Source organism: Cimex lectularius, unplaced genomic scaffold, assembly GCF_000648675.2.
Source record: "Cimex lectularius strain Harlan isolate CLEC.00 unplaced genomic scaffold, Clec_2.1 scaffold28, whole genome shotgun sequence".
Classification (NCBI taxonomy): domain Eukaryota; kingdom Metazoa; phylum Arthropoda; class Insecta; order Hemiptera; family Cimicidae; genus Cimex; species Cimex lectularius.
The window spans coordinates 196,919-222,530 of record NW_019392712.1 but is presented as its reverse complement, the minus strand read 5'-3'; the positions used below and the strand labels follow the sequence as shown (position 1 = coordinate 222,530).

At 35.6% G+C, this 25,612-nt stretch overlaps 1 protein-coding gene across 1 annotated transcript in view; it reads right to left on the bottom strand.

Annotated features, from left to right (window-relative positions):
* Positions 1–25,612, bottom strand: part of LOC106669998 (zinc finger protein 184-like) — a 125,734-nt gene that overhangs the window by 36,935 nt on the left and 63,187 nt on the right. The window contains exon 2 of the mRNA XM_014399953.1: positions 16,077–16,157. The gene's annotated coding sequence lies outside the window, so the exon portion shown is untranslated. The remainder of the gene's footprint in view (positions 1–16,076; positions 16,158–25,612) is intronic.

Genomic DNA, 25,612 nt, shown 5'->3' with positions numbered 1-25,612 from the left:
GAAGAAAAGGTTGATTTGAATTTAAAAAAGGTTAATTTGAGGTATAAAAAGTTAATTTGAAGTTTAAAAAAGTTAATTTGAAGTAAAAAAAGGTTCATTTGAAGTAAAAAAAAGGTTGATTTGAAGTTAAAAATAGTTAATTTGAATTTAAAAAAGGTTGATTTGAATTTAAAAAAGGTTAATTTGAGGTATAAAAAGTTAATTTGAAGTAAAAAAAGGTTGATTCAAAGTTAAAAAAGGTTCATTTGAAGTAAAAAAAAGGTTGATTTGAAGTTAAAAATAGTTAATTTGAATTTAAAAAAGGTTAATTTGAAGTATAAAAAGTTAATTTGAAGTTTAAAAAAGTTAATTTGAAGTAAAAAAAAGGTTGATTTGAAGTTAAAAATAGTTAATTTGAATTTAAAAAAGGTTAATTTGAAGTATAAAAAGTTAATTTGAAGTTTAAAAAAGTTAATTTGAAGTAAAAAAAGGTTGATTCAAAGTTAAAAAAGGTTCATTTGAAGTTAAAAAAAGGCTGATTTGAAGTTAAAAATAGTTAATTTGAATTAAAAAAAGTGAATTTGAAGATAAAAAGTTAATTTGAAGTTTAAAAAAGTTAATTTGAAGTAAAAAAAAGGTTGATTCAAAGTTAAAAAAGGTTCATTTGAAGTAAAAAAAGGCTGATTTGAAGTTAAAAATAGTTAATTTGAAATTAAAAAAGGTTAATTTGAAGTTAAAAACATTTATTTTGACATTAAAGAAAAGGTTAATTTTTTAGTTAAAAAACAATTAAAAAATTTAATTTGACGGAAAAAGCTATTTCTAAAAAGGTGAAACAAAAATCAAAAGTACGTTACGAGTAAATTAGGGAAAAAAAATTTGTTTTTGTAAAAAAAAACAACTAACAACTTCCAATCCTCTCCAACATAATTATTAATTGTAGGACGACCTAAACATTACGTATTTAGCACTTTTGAAAACCTGTCTGTTGTCAACATGATGTTACTCAAATTACACGTTGCAATTTAAAATGGCAGATGTTGATAAAATATTTAAAATATGCATATAGAGAAATGTGTAGGCAATGCAATACACAAAAAGTTTATTTATTTAGTATTTTATGTATACACTGCCCATTAAAAAAGATTTGTGACGTGTGAAGATAGATAGATATCACGAGTCTTGAAAGTTCGGCTTTCCGCATAATTCTACCTTGAACCTCCTATGGAGAAGCCAGGCAATTCGATAATGTAGTATTTAAACAAGTCAAAAAAAATTAAGAAGGTACACGAAGTATGTCTATTGGTATAGATGTGTCGACTCGACACATAGCTGGTGGTTGAAATACACTGCTCATAAAAAACTGACCACTTGATTTTTGCACGAAAAAATGGTCAACTTTAAAAATGCGTATTTTTTCAGCCTTTTAAGTCACTGACCTGAGTTTGGTCTCATTTTTTAGAAAGTTATACGCTTAACAAGATGGAATTTTTAAATGTTTTCTTAGTGTCAGCCATTCATCAGTAAATTCAAAAATTCGGGAACATGTTAATTTTTGCTCTTTTTACAACTTCAAAGTGAGCTGTGGAACCAGGAAATCGTCCTGGAGCGGTGCCCAATAGTAATCGATATGGAATTTAATAAGCTTTCAATTAGTCTCCTTCCAGTTTGCTCGATTTACCTTTTTTGAGTTATTCGCGATTTGTGGGCAAAAAACGTGGTTTCTTATGCGCTGAAGTCATGAAAAAAACCGATCACACTCTCTCCTTGTCCAGAGTATTCGTGAGTAGAAAAGTAGTCGATATATGCAACACTAAAATTAAGAATAAGACAGTTTGTCTGAATGCCCCTGATGTCTTCCAAATCTATTAGTCCCATTCTTCGTTTGAAAACTAAATCCGGTGTTATTCGCCGATCTACTCGAGAGGTACACAATTTTTGCAAAAGGCCAATTTTTGGGGGTGAACTTAGACGTACGTACGACAAGCGGATGATTTTTATGTTTATCCTTGTAAGAAATCATATGCTAAATATAATGCATGTCCCATGCAAAAATGTTTACGAAATAAATTCACCCGACGGGTGGATCGTAAATTCTCGTCTAATTATTTATTGGCGAAACAATGGCACTAATTAATGCTTCCTCTTTCCGCCTTACAATGTAAACGAGGCTCGATTGTGATCAAGGAATTAATTTCTAACCCGTCGTTAATTATTACAAAGCGATAGAGGGATTCCTTTCTTCCTTTTTTTTTGTCTAAGGATCTTCGAGAGCATCGAGATTAGCCGAATTTTTAGTCCCCGGATAAGGGAAAATAACCGATCGAATAATTGATCCGTTGGTGAAATGGTTCTGACGTCATTAGAGGCAACTGCGAAGGGACCACGCCGATGTACGAGGGCGGAATCGATTTTGTAGAAAATCCCATTTCAACCTATCCTGGCAGAATGCCTGAGATCGGTACATATTCATGTTTTTGTGCATTAGCTAACCGGAGCCTCGATTTACCTAACCCCATACAACACAGGGCAGTTGGCTCCTTTTTTCCCCTCCTGCGGTTTAGAGGTAAAGAAAGGGCGAAATAGTTTGGAAATTCGACCTTTTTTTTCCGGGTCTGAAAGATGTTTGTGTTCGCCCTTTCCTGGAATAGAGGTATTTTGCCGTAATTTGCAAATGGCGGTAACAAAAGATTGCCGGTTTTTTTCACCCACTGTTTTTTATTCTTTGGAGTATTTCTTCCGGAATTTGAAATGCTCGCCAGTATGAATATCTCTCGGGTTAAAGAGAAAAAGAAAAAAAGAAGCAGGGACTAGAGAATTCATTACAAACGCCCCCTGAAATCCGACAAGGAAACAAACCTCTCCTACCTACTTACCACTTCTGAACGGACAATAAGAAAGAAAATACATTTAAAAAACAGTGTTGAGATCGAACAACAAATAGAAAAAGAATTATTAAAATAAAAAGGTAATATAAATTGGACAACTTTGAATCGTTGTTTGTCAACACCCAAGGAATTTATACTTGCATCGAGACGTTCATTGCACAGTAGTCCAAAAGTGACATAAAGCGATAAAAACGTAAAGTATATGGATCTACAAATCTAAAAGTACATACGCTTCAATTTTTTTAAATATACACGTATTAGTACTGAGGACAAACATTTCAAATTAAAGTCTTATTAGAAGACGTGAGCAGCCGAAAGGAAAAATTTGACCTGTGAACAGCAAAATGATGTGCAATATAGAATTGCAGGCGACGTGATTCCACAACGAAGAGCGGGCGAAGAGAAAACAAATAACTTCGTAATCCGGCGGGGTATTCGTAAATTGTAACTTCGATTACAAATCGAGATCAAAAAGAATTAGACAAACGCGTTCATCCACTCTCCAATACTAACTGGCCAGCTGGACCCCGAGACCCTTTTTTTGTTTTTCGTCTCCATGGATATTTGAACAAATAAACAAATTTAAAAAAATGAATAAAATTCTCTCTGGCGTAAACAAATACATATTACAAATGCGATCACAAAAGATTTTTCACACGGTTATAACACTGAATTAATACCCGTGCAGCACCCGGAGGACCAATGCCATAAGAAACCAGCCAATGCTGACACTCAATATGAGGGATTAATGAGGTTTCGACTGGATCTCGGTGTAAAAACGAGTGGTTAAGGCTTGGGCTATTGGGTTAGGATGGTTTGAAAGCTTGATGTGGAACTTTTGGAAGGCTTATTGATAATATAAACGTTGAGGTCATTGTGAAGTTAGGACGTAGTACGGAGCATTGGTCAGTCTGAAGACTTTTGATTGTAATGAAAGAATGTCCAAAGTGTCTTCAGTATCGTCTTATGTAGAGTTGGTTCAGTTTAGACGATCAAAACAGATTTCGGTCCGAAAAGTCTTCTTATTGGTCTAAGCCTTCTGTCAAGTTTTTGAATCTTGAGTGTCGACATCACCCGTTGTCTAGGTATTGGCAACAATGAATTATTTTGGAGGCAATCTAAAATCTCCATCTTGTAAACTTCAATCTCCATCTTAGAATCTCCAATCACTATCAGGAAACTTCAGTCTCTTCCTTCCTAGTTGTACAAGTTTTCTGTTATGTTGTTCTCTCTTAACTCTTGTACGGTGGTTTCACGTCACACTGCTTTCTAGATATAGTCCTAAGGTCATTGCATTGGAATAAGTTTAAAGGGGTAGCGACCATATTTTCAGACCAAAAATCCCATTTTTTAAGTATTTCTTGGGTCACGTACATTAAAAAAAAGACTAAAAAGGTCAGCAGCTTGTCCACAAATTGTAAGGATTTTCGTGTCTGCTCTCAGCAGCCATTCCTATGGCAACTGTACTATTTTTACTCCAATTGATTTCATCCAAATGTCAAAAAGGACCTGTTTTTCGGGACCAAAAAGTGCATTTAAAAATAATATTTTTTTTTTTAAATGGAGGTGGCGTTTGGGCGGTTAGGGTTTCAAAACTATACAGTAAAATTATTAAAAAACAATGTCAAACCTTTCCTTGAACCTATTAATGAGTAATTAATTATAAACGTTCAATTATAATACGTAGGGGAAAAACGGAAATATCGTGATGCAACACGTTCTTGTAATAAGCCTTGAAAACCGATGACACTTTTTATCCGGTTTTAACAATACCTGCACTCGAGGACGGTCACGGAATGGAATTAGTAACCGTTTTTACATAATTACGACATTAATTGGTCCTGGCGTCTTTCATTTCGGAGGGGGTTGAAAAGGGGATAATTTATTTCCGAGCCTATGTTTCAAACGCGCCGGGCAACACGTTTCCCTTTTTCCCTTCGACAGCGGGGTTGCCCATTTTCTGGAGCCTACATCTTTAATGAACGTCGATTATTTGAAATATAGGTGAGGTATTTTACCGAGTCAGAGCTAAATCCCGGGAAAATATGGAAAACTAGTAATTCAGGAAAAGTGTGAAAGGAAATAAATTATACTTATAGGCTTTAACCGTTTCCGGCCCAATGCTGCATCAGTGCAACACCAACTTCACTAATTTTTTAAGTTTAACGGAAAATCACGCGACTTTGGTCACTTTTTGCTTCGTAGTGTACATAATAGCAATGCTTAGAAAAAAAGAACACTATCAAAGTAGTTATCATGCGAAAAGTTTATTGTTACTGTCGAATTGAATTTTACTATCAAAAATCGTCGTTAAGTTTACTAAAGTTGAGGAATAAATGGAAAAATGCGAATTATCATTCGAAAATAACCCACAATAGCGACAATTAAGTATCTACCACTTGATGCCCCCTTCCATCATTTTCCCCCCTTTTGTCTGGACGGTTACAGAATATCTTTTCTGTCCAAAAAGGGGCACATGGCGCAAGTTGCTATAAATCCCCCGTAGTCAATTCCAGCCAACCCTAGAAATTTGCCTACACCTGGTTGACCCCTTAGAAAAAAAAAAAAAAAACACGCTTCCCTCACCCGGTGTTCAGAATAGCTGGAGGAAAAAGAAGAATGATGGTTTACACGTAAAATAAAAATATATTCCAGGCTCGAATTTCTATCTTAAATCTATGTATTTCTAAGCCACGCTGCAACAAAGTTTTTAACCAGTCTTGAATGTTACATTGAACATAATCCGCAGGTTATCCGGGAATCGTAGTAATAAACTTACGGGAGTTAGCATATAATGATGCTAATGGGAATGTCATAGATCAGACATGAAGTCCATGAAATTCTCGCCTTTGACTTAATAAAAAATAAAATAAAATAAATAAATAAGAAAAATAATAAACTGTAATTTAATCGAGAGCTCTCACGTGTATAGACTTTTTTTTTTTTTTTTTTATCGAAAGTCACTTTTTGGAAAAAACATGCTGGATATCAAAAGTTATTCAAGTATATAAAAATTGTAATGGGTTGGATGTTTACTCCTAGATTTCAACTTTCAAGTCCAGGTTTTCATTGTCAAAGTCAAAGCGAGGCTGGTAGATCCCCGGATGTCTATGCAAAATGGCTTTGATTTTTTTTGGCAAAAAAGCACAAGTAGGAATCTTTGATCTTTGATCAACCTTCAATTACGGTTCGGTTAGCCTTATTTCTGTGCTTAAGGTTACAAAATTTACAGCTTACTGCCCTGGCGCAACAACCAGAAAAATATGTCGGTTTGAAAAAGACTGATTTTTAAAAAATATATGTATGGTGAAAACACGGTATCTCTATGGAGAGGATGAGTCGCGACAAGAGATCAAAGTTTAGTTCATCAAGCTTCCCTTTACAATAACCTTGATAAAAGAACAAGCAACAAAAAAAACCAAGGACACAAATGAAATAATCTGTCTGTCTGTCTGCCTCTGTCTCTCTCACACACACACACACACACACACACACACACACACACACACACACACACACACACACACACACACACACACACACACACACACACACACACACACACACACACACACACACACACACACACACACACACACACACACTTTTGTAGTTTGTTGCAAATATAGGCGGACCAGAACATCCAAGATTGGTTTCCGCACGGTTTATTTCAAGGATTCGAGTTGTCTGTGGAACTGTCTACCTGTTGTCGGTAATATTTTTCCACCCAATGAATCCAAACGCTGGAGAATTAGACACAAAAGAGTTAAGCCGATGAATCCGTGTCATGTAAGGCGATGGGTGTAAAAACCGTAACTATTTCTCAGCCTTTTGGCGTTAAACTGAGTGTGGCGATGGCCATTTTGAGCACCATTTGGGGCTTCGTACAATTTGATCACCAACTTCCAACTTGCCCAATTTAAAAACGTTCTTGTACATCACAGAATGCAACTTCGCCTTAAACCGGGCGAGTATTTTATTAAATACGACTAGAACCTATGATCGTATGGAATTATATCCCTACCGGTGAGGCTTGCCCGAAGCTACCTGTCGCTAATTTTTTTTATTCCGACCCTCATCCAGAGGCGATAAATGAAAAGGAAAAGGGGTGGTGACTGGTGAGCGATGGAACGTCCTTCGACTTTCTGCCGTCGGTGGCAGCATTCCTTTGAAAAAGAAAAAAAAATTATTAAAGCGTAGGTCTTCGTCAGTTATGAAGTTAGGTGATTTCTGATATAATATAAAATAAGGAAGTTTTTGTTTTATGTATAATACATATTAACTTTTCTACGGCAAGTCGATTAAACCAACTTCATAAGAAATAAAAAGCAACTTCGTGAATCATACAAAATATTGATGTTGCACTGTTCGTTTTTGATTTGCCGTGGGACAGGAGAGTTTGCTAGTGTGAACGCAAAAAGGGACTTAAGGAAAAGCTTTTTCCTCTGACAGTCATCGTCTCCTGGTAAAATATTTAAAAAAATTACTGGTGACGGAACAAGCACTCGGTTTCTTGCACCCTCGTTATCCACGTTTTAAAATAATACGTGTTTGAATTCCTTTGTTTTTATTTCATGATTTCTCACGGAACAGCAAAGAAATTTTTTTCAACTGATTCAGCTGTAGCTGCCTAGCATTACTGGTCACAATCAATTTTAAATTTGAATTAAGACGGGTATATGGAGCAACTTAAGATGTTTTCTTGTTTAGTAATAAAATTCGTTAGGAGAACTTGTATAACAGTTGGCTATTTTGATCTACGAAAATTTGATCGCCACGACAGGCCCGCCAATTCTCGCTGTTGGCTGATAAACAGCGAGACTAAGTGGATCCAGAATAATGCCCCAATATCAGGACAAACTTCGTAGTTGAAAAATAAACGCAGATTTCATAATTATATTATTACATTTTCCCAATTAAATGATAAAGTTTTATATTGGAAGATGACAGTTTAAACAAGATGACTCAAATATATTTTTTTGGCTTTAATTGACAAGTATCTGTACAGTGACTGATCAGCCAGGGTACACAAGTTTGAGTTTATACATATTTCTCCCTGATCGTTATTTTTTCTATTTCTAATCGGTCTTGAACGATCCAAAGCATTTTACATCATTTGAAGGTACAATATTTTCATTTCACATATTTCGGTCATTACCACATATAAACGTATGCCTGTAGTTGTTTACAATTTTTCTCTCTTAAATATGGCCAAGACGATGGCGCGTTTGCCACACTAGAGGTTTTGGGTTCGAATCCTGACACAGCTCTGGACCTTCAAAAGCTCAAGGCAAAAGAGAGCTTTAAAAATGGCCGCGCCGTGTCTTCAAGTGTATACTTTCTAGTAAATACCATAGCAAAACTGGAGGCCGAAAATATGGCATTAGAGGTCGAGTGTCCATAATCAAAAGCTTGGAAATGACATGGTAAAAACCCTGGATAGAGTCTTTTGGTTGTTACAAAAATAAGTTGTGGTGACCGCGTACTAGGCGTCATACTCTACCGTCGTGGGTTCGAATCCCACCGTCGCCCCGGAATATCTGTCACCTCCCCAAAAAATTACATTCATTATCACAAAAGTGCAGAAAATAAAAAACCATTTAAATATTTATTAACGCACTGCACGTCTTATTCCTAATACCGGACATTGTCACAAATTACGGTTTTCGAGCGGCGGATTCGGAGACAAGGCTAAGAAATAAATTGCTTTTGGGTTTTTTTTGTAACAAGGGAATTTTCTCAGTGTACGTAAGGTAATTAGTCTTGAAAAGGACAGCTAAACGCACCCTTTTCTCCCTTCTGACCGGGATTGATTACACTGATTCGAAGAACTCTTCCAGACATTTACGCTCCCTAAACCTGTTCGATACTAAAGTCTAAATTGAAATACCTTTTTTAGGCAATAATTCTCTTTCAAGGGGACGCGATTTCAACAAATTTTCGTATTATAATATATGTTCTTTTTATTTGAAACACATTTTGAACCGATTTTGAACTATCTGTTGAAAAGGATGTGAAAAACAAAGAACGACTCTGCTAAGTAGGGAAGATATATATGGCGTTATTCGCCCAAATGCCTGCCAATTGTCTTAACAGGTAGCAAATGTGGTCGCCGAAATATTCTGCCTGCTAAGTGGGTAGTCCCATTTTTTTCTTCACCTGAGACCAAAGACACAATAAAAGCGGCCGACTGAAGGGAAAAAAGTAACCTATTTGCATGCTTTATTATGGGGTGTGCTTTAAAAAATGGAAGGGTCGCAACGGGGTAGCCGTCATCCTGAAAGAACCTGCCGAACCCCCAAGACGGCATATGCGGACCTAGCCAAATGGTATACTTCAAGAAAACAAATACCTTCAGTAATTGACCCAATTGTCCGAAGGTTCGAAACCGTTCTTTCTCTTCTGTCTCCATTCGGATTCTATAGGTTTTAGCGATTAGACGGCTGGAACAAGGGTGGTCAGATGTAATTTGTGTACTTGCGATATCAAATCCCCCTAGTTCAGATTTGAACCCACAAAACTTTTTTTTTTTTGCGAGAGAATCAAGAGAAAGTAATTTCCCCTGAAAATTTCATCCGACAATTTATTTTTGTGAGGATCATCTCGAAAGTAACCCGCAAAACCTTTGAAAATTGAATAAGAATCCGACGTATGGTTTCGGAGATATAGCTGTGTTTGTGATGTTACGTTTATGCATGCGCAGGTGGGATGAAAAAGTTAGTGTCACGAGCGGGATTCGAAACCACGACCTTCGGCTTCCGATTCCGAGTCCGAAGGTCGTGGGTTCGAATCCCGCTCGTGACACTAACTTTTCCATTTCAACCAATACCTTATATAAAGATTAATTAATTATTAATAAGATAATTCAGTACGTTCACGAGAAAATGTTTAGAATGTTGGTGTTTTTCTCATAATCATGATTATAACGGGGTATCTGCTGCAGAAAAAATAGAGAAACATAAAAAGTTTTGTGATAATAATAAAGCTCTGTACAGACATACTCAGTAAAAACCCGTTCATAAAATTTGAAAAATTTAGGATCTTACAATAGGTAGTTAATGGACATTTTGCATCGATTCTGAAGCCGGTACCAAGTTGCATTCCTTCAACTGAAAATTTGTATGATAACGCATGGAACAAACACGTCTAATAAATGTCGCGTGGAAAAGAAGTTACAACATTTATAATAGATGAAGAGACATAAGAGACATGTACGAACATGTTTGCCAAATTAGAAGGATCAGCTATTTATGCTCGGTCAAGCACCTGTGAAACATTAGCTACCTATTAGCCATCTAGAAATCAACCTGCATAATCACTGACAATCTCATAAAAATTGGTCTCACGGTTTCAGAGTTTTGCTGGTGACAAGGAATTGACCACAGACAGGCAGGCATGAAACCGAATTTGTTCAGCAAGGTCTGAAACGCAAAATGCGAGTGGAAATTTTGATATTGGAGGACAAAAGTTTTTTCGACTTTACCTACCTTCCGTACTTTTGGAGCAAAAGGGGCTGGGCAGATAAAGAAAATCTTGTAACCATTCTTTAAAATATTCTAATACTTAAGGAAAAGGTGGTTTAACAAAATATGAATGACGGAAGAGAGGAAACAGATGCAGAACGATTCTTGTTGGCTAAAATGGGATGCAAATGCAGATATGCATATTAAAAAAAAAACAAAAAAAAAAAACTGGTCGTTCTGCGAACTGAAAAGTTTTCAGTTTTATAGTAAGTTTTTAATATGTAAAATTAAATTGCACAATTTTCCGTGTTATGGTCGTTATTAATCATTTTGGTCTGCCTATCCTCGCTCTTTTGTCTGTCATTACAATGGGACGACTACGGACGTGGGATCACCGATTTTAATTAAACTTCCATTGGTGATAGGACATCTGTAATATATTTTGAGGTTATTAAGTATCTATCGATTCTTTTGTTTCACGTAGGATAAGAAAATAATATGCAGGATCATATTAAATAAGTAAGTAAGAATATCAAGAATACAACGTAGAGCAATGTCTGATGATGGCGAAATACTCTGAGTTACCTTGATGATTATGCTGAGGATACTAGTAAGCAACCTTGGCAAAAAAGCCTTTTGGTTTATTTTGCTTTGTTTGGTTCAATTTACTCGTTCTACTTTCTACTAGTTCCGTATTGTGTAGGATTTGAAAACCACTTTAGTCAACCGCCTTTCTATTAGAGCGTTTTTTAATTTAGTCGGTCATGTCCTTTTTATAACTATATACCATTGAAAATATGCAGACCAATTCAGCAAGAACAGGCAGAGAGAAAGTTAATTTTTTATTTGGGCATAAACAAGATTTTTTTTTAGAACTTAGTACATAATCGTTTCTATGAGGTTCCATGAATGTCGTGTTTCTTTGCCCAACTTCGGCTTTAAAAAGAATTTATTTTTCCCTGGTCTCCTTGGTTCCATGTGTTGACGCCATTGAGCATTTGTTTCGGATTCTAAATATGGGTGGCTGTTCCTTCCTCCTCATTGCATAACCCACAAACGGGGTCATCATTGAATACGCTGTTGAATATCCATGTTGTTTAGGAGTTTTCTCAGGTGGCATTGACCTGAGGCCTATCACTCCATTTAATTTTTCCCCTTTTTAGCTGTAACAAGTGCTTGCCAGAGCTAGTAAGGTGAAAATGACAGTTTTTGAGCATGGGTTTGTTAGTTGGACGAAACTGTACAGTTTTATAGTTTTAATTAGCCTCGACAGCATTGATAGTCCTCAGAATTTATTAGCTTTCTTTGCCAGGGAGAAGAAACATTTCTCTCGCCTTGCCTTCACAGTATCGTATATGGATTGCGGTTTTCTATTCTCCTTGGCAGAACGTACACTGGCTGTTTTCTGCTACTTCTGATATTTTAAAATGCTAGGTTAGCAGATATTCAATGACCCTGTCTTTTGTTGCAGCAAGTCTCTAGCAAGCTTAGGCGAGGCTTTTTTATCGAAGACTCTTGCCTTTGTCCTGGGAAGTTGTTCTACAAGTAGCATGATCTTCGGCTATTGCACTGTTGAGGACCCCATCGTTGGCTAGGTTATCAGCTAGTTACTTTCTAATAGATCCGTACCGTATTGTGTAGGATTTTAAAATCACTTTAGTCAACCACCTTTCTATTAGAGCGTTTTTTAATTTAGTCGGTCATGTCCTTTTTATATAACCATATAGCATTGAAAATATGCAGACCAATTCAGCAAGAACAGTTAATTTTTTATTTGGGCATGAACAACATTTTTTTTAGAACTTAGTACATAATCGTTTCTATGAGGTTCCATGAATGCCATGTTTCTTTGCCCAACTTCGGCTTTACGATTTGGACAAGAATGAATCAGTTCGATATCGTCTATAACTGTAACGGGTGATACCTGTATTTCCTTTCCCTTTATTCGCTTCACCTTTTATTAAAGTTTTTATATAACCCAAGAAAGACCGATGTTATATCCGTTAGAGTCCATCATTTTAACTTCTATGGCTTTCCAGCAGGGCTTCCTCAAAGATGGTTCGCCATAATAAAACTAAGCGTATGGAGTTGCAATATAATTTTCGTTTCGGAAGGGTCTCGATAGGAAAAATGAAACACAATTCTTACAAGTTGCTTTATAACATGTAAATCTCATATCTGTTGTCCTTGTGCTAGAGTTTCTTCCTTTAGGGACACTTTGTACGTTTGACTTTTTTTTGTCAATTCAAACAGGTTAATCTGCAATGTATAAAATGTCAGTGAAACGTTCTGATGGATCAGTAAAGACGTGCTAATCACAGGGCGGATAAGCCCCTGGATAGGACTGGCGCAGCATTAGGCTAATATATTTACAACGACAACCCGAGACAAGGCGGCAGTTAATATTTATCGATGTAAACACGGGGCCCGTTTCGAATTTAAAATGGAGATCCCGTCAGATAAACCCTTTAATTGAATTCTAGGAAGAAATGGAAAAAGGGCAATCGATTACGTCAGGTGACACGATATGGAGACGGTAGGTCCGAACACATGTTGGTTGTCTAGGATAAAATCGATTTGGTCCCTCCTTCAGAGTCTCGGTTGGGTAAGGCCAGATGCCGACCGCAGGGCATCTCATCTTTTCCCCCTTTCCGTGCCGTCCATCCCCCTTTATTTCTTTCCACGATTCCCAAATTTTTCTTCACCATTCGCTTGATGGAATTATCTCAAATCCAGTTTCCGCTGAACAAATGCCCCCCGACAGCCATCTCTTTTTTCCGTCTTATATTCAATCCGCTGGAGTTTATGGAAATAAGAAAAAAAGCCTATTGTATTATTAATTTACGCAACCGACATTCACCCTTCTATTATAGCGAGTAAACAAGTTTTGACATGAAAATTTGTGATCTGCTCACACAGTAACACTAACCTAATTTCCAAAATTGGGTTGTGAAATGACATTGGTTAACTTTGGACCTAACCCGACAATCGCTTTCTGATATATTGTGACCTGCATTATTCCTATTTATCTTTGATTTACCACGTCATCTAGTGCTTGGTACTAAAACAAATATCAATTTGTAAGCCTCCAATCATTCTCGTCCAACTCTGCTCTGGGGACCGCGGTAGCCGAGTGGTTAGCATGAGAGACTCTCCGCCGCGGTCGTGGGTTCGATTCCCACCGTCGCCTCTGGCCCTTTTTCCCGATAACCCCCAATTTGAACAACATATATAAGAATTCGTCATGGCTAATATGCAAAGATCATAAGGCCAATAATAATAAAAAAAAAAAAAAAAAAAAAAAACTGCTCTGACCTCTCTGCTTCAAAACAACAAGTATAGCCATAACAGAAAGGTCGGAACTGACCAAACTACAAGTCTCAAGACGAAATCTCCCAATATATTGTCGTCGGAGGAAGACTACTGCTTGTGATCATAGGTCCCACAGACGAGCGTATCTGCCATGTCCCATGGTAGAAGTGGCACTCGGTGGACCTCCACCACATTTGAGAAGTCTCGTCCCATAGAGAGTTTACCTCCCAGATTAATTTAATTCCATTAATAATCAAGAGGTCATTCATAACTTTGTATTCCAACTTTGGCATTTGTTGCTTCAATAACTTACTCATTTAGCTCAGGTTATTTAATTGAAATCGTAAGCTATTTTCCAGTGATGCTTCCAAGAGTAAAAATCTTACCAGAAAACGATATTTTTTCGGTTGGGAATTCCTTTGCCAACTCTAGCACGTCCATTAAAAACGTCTTGACGCTGCTTTCCAGATGTAATAATGTACATCCTTCATCTGGACTTTCCAACTTCAAAAACTAATTCACAATGTTAACAAATTTGAATATCTACTTATCTTAAAATAGTGAAACTTATCATTTCAAACATAACGAATTTCCTAATTGACAGTGCAATGTGATCTATCGTACTTGTAAACTATCGTAATTCTAACCTCCACCTGGTGTTGGATATTATATTCTATCAAAATCTGGAGAACCAGCCTAAGGTTACAATTCCGATATAGAATATTAATTATTGTTTATCAGACTATTTTATTAAATTAAACCTAAAGGATCTGGATTATAAAGACTTCGTAAGCTTTTCTAACTTTGTTCTCTAAAGGGTGGAAAAGCTTAGGAAGTCTTTATAATCCAGATTTTCATCCATATCCAACAAAAAGGAAAGCAAGAAATAAACCTAAAGGCTTTTTTTGCCATAAAACCAGAATCTTAAAAATGCAAAATTTTACGCAGTTTTTTCTCATATGTAGTGCAATCTTTACAACTATTTATTACTATTTACTACAAATTGTGTCTGTAGAAGTCTTCTGTGAACATAAACTATTGGTAACCTCCACACGGTTATCCTCGATGGAACAAATTAGAATAACCAAATGGAGGTTGAATAGAATAGTTTTACGTATTAGTCCACTGTCAACTCATAAATCCATTATGTTTGAAAACATAAGTGTCAGTATTGTAAGTAGTTGTTCATGTTTGTTAACCTTTTGCATTATAAATAATAGTTTCAATATTTTCAACAATCTACATACTACACATTTTGTCCGTCTTCTGTGAAAATGAGCTTATTTGTAACCTCCATATGGTTATCCACGATGGTACCAATTAAGATAAGTTGATGGAGGTTACAATGCCGATATATGTATTCCACGAAAGCTTGAAGAAGGAACTGAGATATCAAATACATCGATACTAATTTTATTTATTATTATTATTATATAGCATTTGCAGAAAACCACCAGTTCTACTATAGAAGAATCAACGTTGTGTTATAATCATTATAATTGGTTGAGAATTGGACAAGTAATTGATTTTTTTACCTGGGTGAAATGTTTTTTCTGTGATTAGAAGTTTCTGCAACAATTTTTATATCCGGCTAGATGCATAAATTGAATGAAAAATGTATTCCATACTAAAAAAAACAGAAAAACGGATAAGTCGTTTCGGTCGGTTGACAAAAGTGACTGTTTTCCCTGTGGCAAATACCGATCAACTCACCCAGGGGCATACCAAATTATTGTTAAGGCACCGGAGGTAAAAAGCAAAGGGGGTGACTTCACAATGAAATGTAGGTGGCGGTAAAACGAAAAAAAAAGAACAACACAAGGATATGGTCGTTATGAACTGCTCAGTGCCTTCCCTTTATAATATGAGGAAAAGGGCTAATTTTTTTCCATGTGTGAACTGTTGCCGGGGTAAGGAAACGAAAGGAAAATTCAGGGTCAACAAACTGTTGGTAACAAACATTGGGTAAGGTCACTGAAAGGGACATTGAAAAGGACAGGTAGCGCGGGGGAGATGAGGCGATCATTCCCTTCCGTGGTTCTGCTTTAGACATAAATCTTGTATTATCCAACATTTCGGGCCCCGGCCTTCCTCCTAATTCTACACCCTCCCTATCTCACTTTTTATACAAAGGCAATAAACCAATCCCTTAAACCCGTGAAACGATCTATTTTCACTTTGGCCTCCTTGCCGTCAAAGGAAAATCCTTCTACTTCTTTCCCACCGGCTCCAGTGTCCTTCAAACAGGTTTTGACACATCCTCCCCTTTTTAAATATATAACGCGACAAATAAAAATGACTTAGTTTATTTCATTATTCCAAGCTTAATTGTAGCAAGGCTAATTAAATTTTAAAAAATTCTATAATAGTTAGACTAATTTTTAAGCTCATTTTTTGAGAAATAACTTGTGTGAAAATATTATTGGTTGTTTACCTGAATCGCTTCGGTTTTCATCGAGTTCAGCGAAACGAAGGAGAGGAACGGAGACCAGAGGACATCCTCCCTCGGGATAATCTGCAAACAATAAAATAGAAAAACAAGAGTTCAACAATCGAATTTATTGTTGGATTTCTTCTTTGGGTTCTGCGGGGAGTTGATCCTATATTTTGGTCGTTTCCAGGCAATGTACTATCACAACAATAGGTAGCTTGAATAAGCAATGAAAATAAGATAAGAAGAAAACAATTCTATCAAGGTTGCAAATTAAAAGCATAAAACAGATAGTGTCTACCAACTCACAAACTTATGATTAAAGGTCCCTCACCAAACCTGGTGCATTGCAACAGCTGAAAAGGGTAAAACTCAGGGGAGTGAGAAGATTCAGGTCATTGGCATCTGAGAAAACACCTACCCAGTTATACAACATGGGCATATGCAATGATGACCCCGTTTGTAGGCTATGCAATGAAGAGGAAGGACAACCACCCAATATAATATGGACAAAATCTAAATGAGTGATGAATTTTTAAGAGGTCCTACGTATGTGTAATGTGTGGTGATTAGTGACCGTTAATCGATATTTATTTAGAAATCGTGAGTCTGGTGTGATGTAGGTTTCAGAAAAACATTTTCTTTATCGTGCCAACGTTTCGATCTTTATTGAGATCATCTTCAGGGCTCAAAGTGTTTGTCTTCTGTGTAATTGTGCCATTCTTGCGTGTCGTGTCCAGAGATACGATTTCTAAATAAATATATGTAATATTTTTTTTGTTGTAAGAAACAAAGTTCACAACAACAAATCCGATGTGCATGTGAGCACTAAATTGTATAATCACCTTCCTGGTTCGATCAAGAATAAGCCTTTAAAAGCCTTTCTCCGCTATGTTGAGGATGTTTTTTCGAGACAGTCCTTTTATTCCATTGTTGAATTTCTTAAATTTAAAAGTTTAGCTTTATAATACATTATTTATATTTTTGTATATTATTTTAACTTGCAACCAACAGTTCTGCCAACTAATAACTCATTTAAATTTAGGTTTTTATTATTTATGTATATTCTTGACAGATTATCTATGTACCATTGTAACTTTGGTATATATAAATATAAATAAATAAAATCCCTTGATTTATTGTTTTTAAGTTTTAATGTATACAATAAGATTTTTTTGAAATATATGAAAGTTAATGCACTTTATGAGTCGACTACATATCTGCGATTATTTTAGGGAGAAACAACTTTTAGATTGGTAATTTTTGTCAGTAACACGTCTCTCAGATTAATTTAATGCGTGTTCTCAATATGACATTAGAAGGCTTTCGGAAATATCCATCTACTTGTCATACTGACAAAATGTTGCGGTCTTGAAATTCACTTATTTCCGCAACACTGTTTTCAAGTTGATCTCGTTTAGAGATCGTAAAGAGATTTGAAAGAGAAATGAATTAGATTGTCTCTGAGGGCCACCGACAACCGGCTTCCGACCGATCTAAAGGTACGTTTACATCTGACAGTTATTGCATGATATTTTTTCCAGACAGAAATCTTGGCTAATGTAAGCAGTGAAGAATTTATGTCAGAGATGTATAGATTTCAACCACTGGCTATTTGATCTTTTTAAAAATATTGAACAACTTCCTCTCACTCCACTAATTTTCATTTCTACTAGCTATTTGCGTCGACACTTCTACACCAATAGATGTAAACATCGGTTATTTACAAGTTCGACACTTGGCCATTCGTCTACTTTTCTGGCATTGCAATAAGATTCGCGTAAACTTGAGTGAAAAAAAGAGTGGTTTAAATCTAAAAAAATTAAAATTACGATTTTATTTAATCTTTTTAAAAAGATAGTTCCTACTCACAGTAAGTCCTCACGATCCGGATGTCGAGCGAACAGCTCATCATCAGGTTGGAGGAGCTCTACAATCTGATGATGAGCTGTAGGCTCGAAATCCGGATCATTGAGAACAACTTACTGTGAGTAGGAACTATCTTTTTAAAAAGATTGAACAAAACACTCACTCCACCATTTATCTTTTCTATTTTATTTAATAGTAGTACCTACTTACCAGATACTAAAAATCGCAAAGTTAGAGCAAGTCGTTCTGTTACATTAATAGATCTTCTGAATTTGGTATCTTGCTTTGATAAGAGGACCAATTTTACACGGAAGCTTTTCAAAATCAGCTGGTTTCATTCTTCAAAAATTCGAAAATTGAATGGATCCTCAATACTGAGTTCAGACATTAATTTATTGTAGGTACCGACTGCTTCACGTTTCAAAACCCTCTCCCGAATCCATCTTGTAGGTTTTTTCGTCATTTTCATCTTTAGAATAATAGAATAGTCATTACACAGATCGCAATTTTGCGTTTCGATGCTTTCACCGTGCAAACATAAAATCTTTCATTCTGCAAACACTGCAGAATGAAAGAGATATAAAAGTACATAGGACACAAGTATACACAAAAGCCTATCTTGTAAGCAAACAGGTCGTATATTTTTTCGAAGTTTCGCATTTTGAGAACTGTAGTTTACATATCCATGATATAAATTTCCAGTACTTTCTATCAATATGTAAACACTCAGAGATTTTCTGTCTGATAATCGACTTATATTTCGGACGAAAGTGTCAGATGTAAACGTACATTACGTGATGACCCGATGAAAAATATTTACTGTCACGTCTGAATCTTGTATGTAAAAATTTGGCGTGATTGTTTATTTTGGTAGGGAGTAAAATGCAGTGACATCAAAAAATTATAAAATGGTTGTTTTAACCATCGTTCTTCCAGTTACCATTGTAGAAAGAAACATTCACGGAAGAGTTTAAACAAATTTTCTTCGGCAGATAGACCTGAACACTTAAAGGAAATGAAAAAGAGAAGCTTCTGCGAATAAGAGTACTGTCGATAAATGGTCCTCGGAGGATCTGAAACATGAGACATGTACTACTTTTGAGCCAAATTCTGCGTTTGTGTCCGGTGTGTGGAGTACTCCACTATTCCGGTTTGTGTATGGAACGAGGCTGTTTTATTGCACATCAAGGAAGACACCTCATTTCCTGTTTCTTTTTGTATATTGAAAGTGAATACATTCATTAGCGTGAATGTATAGTTTAGGAGGGCTGATCTATTGAGTACTTCCTCGACAAGAGATGGGAAAAACGTCTCTTTTTAAGGATCGAATGAAAACCACCTACTCAGTGAAAGGAATCAGCTCTTTTTCATGGCTCATCGCTCGTCTTCACCAAATTTATATCACACCCATAATTCCATGCGTAGAAATTACTAGGTGGTGGTTCAAAATTAATCGATGGTAGCTAAAGAGTGTATATCAGTGCTTCCGCTCTTTTTTTTTCTTTCTCAGAGCGACTCATAGCACGATCAGTAAAGTGAGTTGACTTATCAGCTCGCGAGCGGAGCGCCAATACTAATCCGGTATGCAGAGCTTGCACGATTTGTCCCGCATAATTGAAATGGCTCCACATAGAGAGCGAGTAGGAATGAAAATTGTTTTAGAACAAGGTAGGAACATGGTAGTGAGTATTCCCTGTTCCAATTGTTCTAAAAACCAAGGCTGTTTTATTGCACCTAAAGGCAGATATTTCATTTTGTGTATATTGAGAGTGAATGTATTTATTAGCTAAATGTATAGTGTGAGATGGCGGACTATTGAGTTTCAACCCTCAATTTAATTGTATGTAGAAATCGGTAACAGAATGTCAGAGTACTCTACCCGACTCGAATGATGTAAATAAGAAAGAATATATTTAAGAATGAGTGAGATTTGTTGATTTCTGAATTTTAAAATTGTATGTGTTGGGAATTGAAATGAGCTTTGACAGCCCCTGGAGCCTCCGGCGGCTGGACGGAGAAGACCGAGTGATTCCAAGTGATTTGAAGACCAAGACGACTCGCATTTCCCACGCTATAAGTTCTGGATTCAAATCCCGCCACAGCTCATGGACTTTTAATGGTATAATACGAAAAAATGTATTGTAATATGGTGGGAACCATCGTCCGTGATATCCAACGGGAAGTTGGACGTTAAGCCGTACTGTATGACAGGAATTACTTACTTAAATCAATCAAGCTTTCATCCAATGGTGAGAATTTATTGTAAAGGCCCAACGATTAAGTTCTTATGTATTTTTCACAGCCAACATTCGTTCGAGAGATGTTAAAGGGGAAAATGAAATAGGATCCTTGTTTGATCTGCTATCTTCGATGATTGGTAGTGGGCTATTCAGTCAGCCATGTCCATTTTATAAGTGATAAGTAATGATAAAAGTAATATAAAACTATTTTATAAGTAGCAGGCCAAACCAGCGAAGATAGGAAGACAGATCGTAAAAGGCCAACAGGTTGCTACAGACACATTTTATGGCTTTTACTTTTAACAGTTTACTGTAAATTCTCACATCTTAAATGCTTAGGAAATCTCCCCCCCCCCATAATTGTCCGTACAAAAGCATAGTTAATTCAAACAGCATATCCAGTCTATGGAAGTTTTATTGGGCTGAAATAAAAAAGAGCTAATTTATATTCCTCACTTGTAAATTATATAATAATAATCACCCTTACTTACAAGGGAGGTTTGGAGATTTTAACGCTTTACGGCCTAATGTCTTTAGTACTTTTGTTATACGGTTAGCGAGAAATCCCATGAGTTTAGTGATAGTTTAGATTGGCGCCAAAAAAATCAGTGTTGCCAATAAAGTAATGAAACATTGAAGGGAAAAAACAGCACCCCAGCACCCACCCTAAGCTCATGGGATTAGCCAAGCTTTGACAAATTTGCTAAATTTGATGTTGCCCTGAAGTGTTAGGCAAGAAATCAAGAAAGATGCGGTCTAAAAAAAACATCCTACATGTATTTGTAAAATTCAAACAATGTTTAGAAATCCAAAGCCCTGATGATGATCTTAATAAAGATCGAAACGTTGGCACGATAAAGAAAATGTTTTTCTAAACCTACATCACACATGACCGCATCTCACGATCTCCGAATAATCATTGACTAACGGTCACTAAACACCACACATATTTTTAGTTATTTAAATAAATTTTTTTAAATATGTTATTCAGCCATTGTTGACCGTGTATGTGTTGCAAAAGATGTCAAAGCTTCAACGGACAATAAATATTAAAGTAAACAACTGTGGGGTTAAACCTACCATCATAAAAATGCGATTAGAATAAATTAACCGTGGAAAGGTCTCCTGGTGAAGACTAATTTACTCGCGTTAACTGCCTACTTTCCAGGCGGCTAAATTAAGAGATCTTCCATTTAAAGAGGTGTAATTAATGCATTAAAAACGAGTGTAGTGTTAATAAGCAATCGCTTAGGATGGTAAATTGGAAGGAGAGAGGAAAAAATATAAAGGACAGGTCTTTCCCTACAAAAAGAAGCACCTAATTGCCCATCCTGGATAAATTCTCAATTTATCTACAACGCAAGAAAATTCAAATACAATGTTTTAACCGAACTTTTTGAAAAACTACCGGCGTTTTTGTCAAGAAGTGCATTTATTTTTTGTGTATTCAAGGCGGGTCCAGTTCCGGGCTGGAAGGGAAAACGTTTTTGATCTAAATACAGCTTTTTCCCGACAAATTAACCTTTTTTAATTTCAAATTAACCATTTTAAAACTTAAAATCGACCGTTTTAAACTTCAAATTAACCTTTTTTAAATGTCCACTTAACCTGTTTTAACTTCATATGAACGCTTTTTAAATTCAATTATTCATTTTTAACTACAAATCAAGCTTTTTTTTACTCCAAATTATTTTTTAACCTTTAAAGTAACATTTTTTTAAATTTCCAATTAACCTTTTTTAACTCCAAATTAGATCTTTCTTCAAAGCATTAACAGAACTCGAGATGGTATGAAATGTAAGAATTTGATGTAAAATTCTTGTATATTTCTACATTTTTAAATGTAAAATAATTGGTCTCTTAGAAGACCATTAAAATTCAAAGTGATATAAAATGAGATATAAAAATTCTTGTATCAATTATTCAAGATTTTTTATTGTGTAAAATAATTAATTTCTATTTCAATCAAATCTAATTAATTAATTTTCATGGTGTACGTTAGATAACAAACCTTTTTATATTTTTCAAAAATCACAAATTAATAAATGTCCTTTATTTGTTATATCATTTTTAATGTTAATCGCAATTAATTTTCATGGGATTATTTTATTCGTAGACCCCATGGTCGTGGATTTGTGCACAATGCACTTCCTCTCCAAAATATGCAAATATATCATATCGTCTCCTTGGCTCATATGCACAGTTTTTAACGCCATAAAAAATTATATTTAAAAAATGCTCAAATATAAAAGAATTTCACTTCAAATGCTTATACATATTTCACATAAAAAGGGCTAATTTGAATTTTTGAATAAAAACACGTAAATTTGAATTTAAAAAGAGTTAATTTGACGTAAAAAAGTCAATACATGTCAAATTAAAACTTTGTTAATAGAAGTTTCAAAATCTTATTGTCTATTTTTTAACCGATTGTAACAAAAAATTAAATTTTTAGAAATTAAACATTATTTTTACATTGTTTACAACTGTCCTTTAAGAATTTGAGTACATATATTTACAGCTCATTGGTAGGGGCAACTTTTCTAAAAGCACAATGTCTGTCAGCATTTACAGAACCGACAAAGCATTACTTTAAATTTAGACAAGAACTTCAGAAAGTTGTAAATATCTGCCTGATTTTTTATTGTGCTTGTATAAGGTTACGATAAAAAAAATAAAATAATAATCAGAATTTTTAATGTTCTTTCCATTGGATTAATATCAAAATCCAGCGTATATAAACATAAAACAGCAAAATCTCACTGGCACTCTCAACACAACACGCAAGAATGGCACAATTACACAGAAGACAAACACTTTGAGTGAGTAGAAATACTTTGATTGAAAATAAAAAATATATTTTTTTTGCATTGTATAAATTCACTTTTCCACATCCTAAATGTATTTGTTAAATGTAAACAATGTTTGTAAATCCCAGGCCCTGAAGATGATCTCAATAAAGATCGAAACGTTGGCACGATAAAAAAAATGTTTTTCTCAAACCTACATCACACCAGACCGCATCTCACGATTTCTGAATAAGTATTAATTATTTTTTTAATATTTTTTACGAGGGTTGCAACTGCATAGGTCATATAAACCCTCAGGGTGCCGGTGTTTTTGAAAAAAAGCCCATTTGTAAGTATGTCGGGTTGGAATGCAGGGCCGCTGGATTCGAACCCGGGACCTTCACCTTACAGTGATGAGCGCCCTGTCAACGCCTAACCGTTGCGGCCACCGACGACCCTATTATTAATTATTAACAGGATTAATATTTTATGAGATACTAGGGACTTTTATGGACAAGAAAAATTTGTGGAATAAAGTTGTGAAAGATTGAAGTCGAATAAAAAGTGAAATATCTCGGATAAAATTGAGAACAGGCTTTGGACAATAGGGACGTTTTAATTCAATTTAACATGTAGGATTGCCTTCTGAATTATTAAGTCTATTCCCGGGACACTCTACGTATATAAAACTAAAATCAAATCAACCCTTTTTTTAATTTCAAATTAAAACTTTTTCATTTGCAATTTAATTATTTTTCATTTCAAATTGACACTTTGTAACTTCAAATTTACTTTCTTTATGTCAAAATAACTTTTTAAATTTCAAATTAACCCTACAGAAAGATTGTCTTTTTCATTTGGATGACAGTTTTTGTGAAATTTTTGTTTCAATCTACAATAGTACGTTTAAAAGGGAGACAGCAAGCAAAATAACACACAGACCAACCAACAGAGCGATCGTAAATGACCAAAGTACATGAAATTTTTGTCTGAAACTGTCGAGATATAGGGTCGAACTTCAGCTGATATTACAAAAAAGGGGGAGTGAATCTGGCTTACATTAGTTCGAAAACACAAAACGCAGTCTCCAGAGATGTTCATATCCTGGTCGATTTCCAGGCATAAGGTTAAAAAAATTTACACGTTTTCCTCCGGAAACAACAGAGTTAACATAAGCCATAAAGTCAATGGACAGTCAAGGAAAACTCAGATTCAATCATATGCCTGTATATGAAATATTGAAATTAAAAAAATAACACAATAAACAACTAGTGAAATATTGAGATAGGGTATGGCACTCCTCCAACGCGTTATTACCGTATTTTTAAACCGCACTCTTCTGCTTCAGAGTGAGGTGCAACGAGTTCGATATAAGTCTAATGCAGGATGGCCTCTTACAAGGGGACATTCTTGGTCCCATCCTGTATACCATTTATACTACTAACTTTCTTATACATCCCAATGCCATCAGTGCACCGATGAAACCACAATTTTCCTATATTTTAACATCCAATATCTCTGAAGCAGACTGAATGAGGAAATATGCACAATGTACATGTAAATAAAAAAAAAGTTTTGCCCTCCTTGTACAACAATAACAATAATAACCGACTTCAAGGCAGTAAGAACTATACCTAGAGAGCAAACTGACATTGAATCCCCACTTAAAAATCAACAACTTCACAGAAGACTAGTACCATTACAATTACTTTTAGCATCGAAATCAGATCTTGACGATGACAATTCAACTAACTGTATTCAAGTCGATGCTGGGCGTTAGTCTGCGAGTCGGTGAACTCATGCTCAATGGGAACTGGGTCATTTATTTATTTTTTTAGAATTTATTATTTTAAGAATTTATTTATTCTTCAACAACGAACAACGCAGAAATAATAACCGACATCACCATCGACCAATGAACAACATGATCACATCTACCACAAACGCCCGTAGCGACAACCAACAGAATCAACGACTTATATGCTTGTAAGACCTAGTCGGACAAAATGGCAGTTCCTCACTGAAGATGGCGCAATGCCGAATCGAGTTTGAGCAGTACAACAAACCCGCGAGTGAATACGCTCCCAATAAATGATCCAGCGTCCTCTGCCAGGAAGAAGAAGAGAAGAACATGTCATCTGTTGGTGAAGGCTTCCTAGATTCCTACTACTGGAAGAGAAAAAGCCCGGGCCTGAAGGATAAACATAGGGAGTTCTTGACAAAGCGTTGGTATATGATAAAAGTCTTAAGGTTAATAAGGAAGAGGTCCTCTAGAAACCATGGAGGTGCACAGCAGACCTAATATTTGTCGTGGTGTGCAGGTCGTAAAGAGGCTCACTCCTTCTCTTATCTTAATCTTAATATAAAATTCAGTGTTTGTGGCAGTTTCATTTGAGATTTTCTCACCACCAGTTGACCAAATAGTATTACCTCAAACGGTAATAAAATCTCTTTCAACTGGGTAAAAGAACTCAGAAATTCTTCCTTATTGGGCACGAGCATTTCTGGCTCAAGTCTCGATGCTTCTTTTAACTCCCCATAAGATCATTTATCCTGATCTACCTATATACCCTAATACCACCAACAGTAATTTTGTCCTCTAACACGAATCCAATCCGAGGTACCTCCAACATCCAAGAAC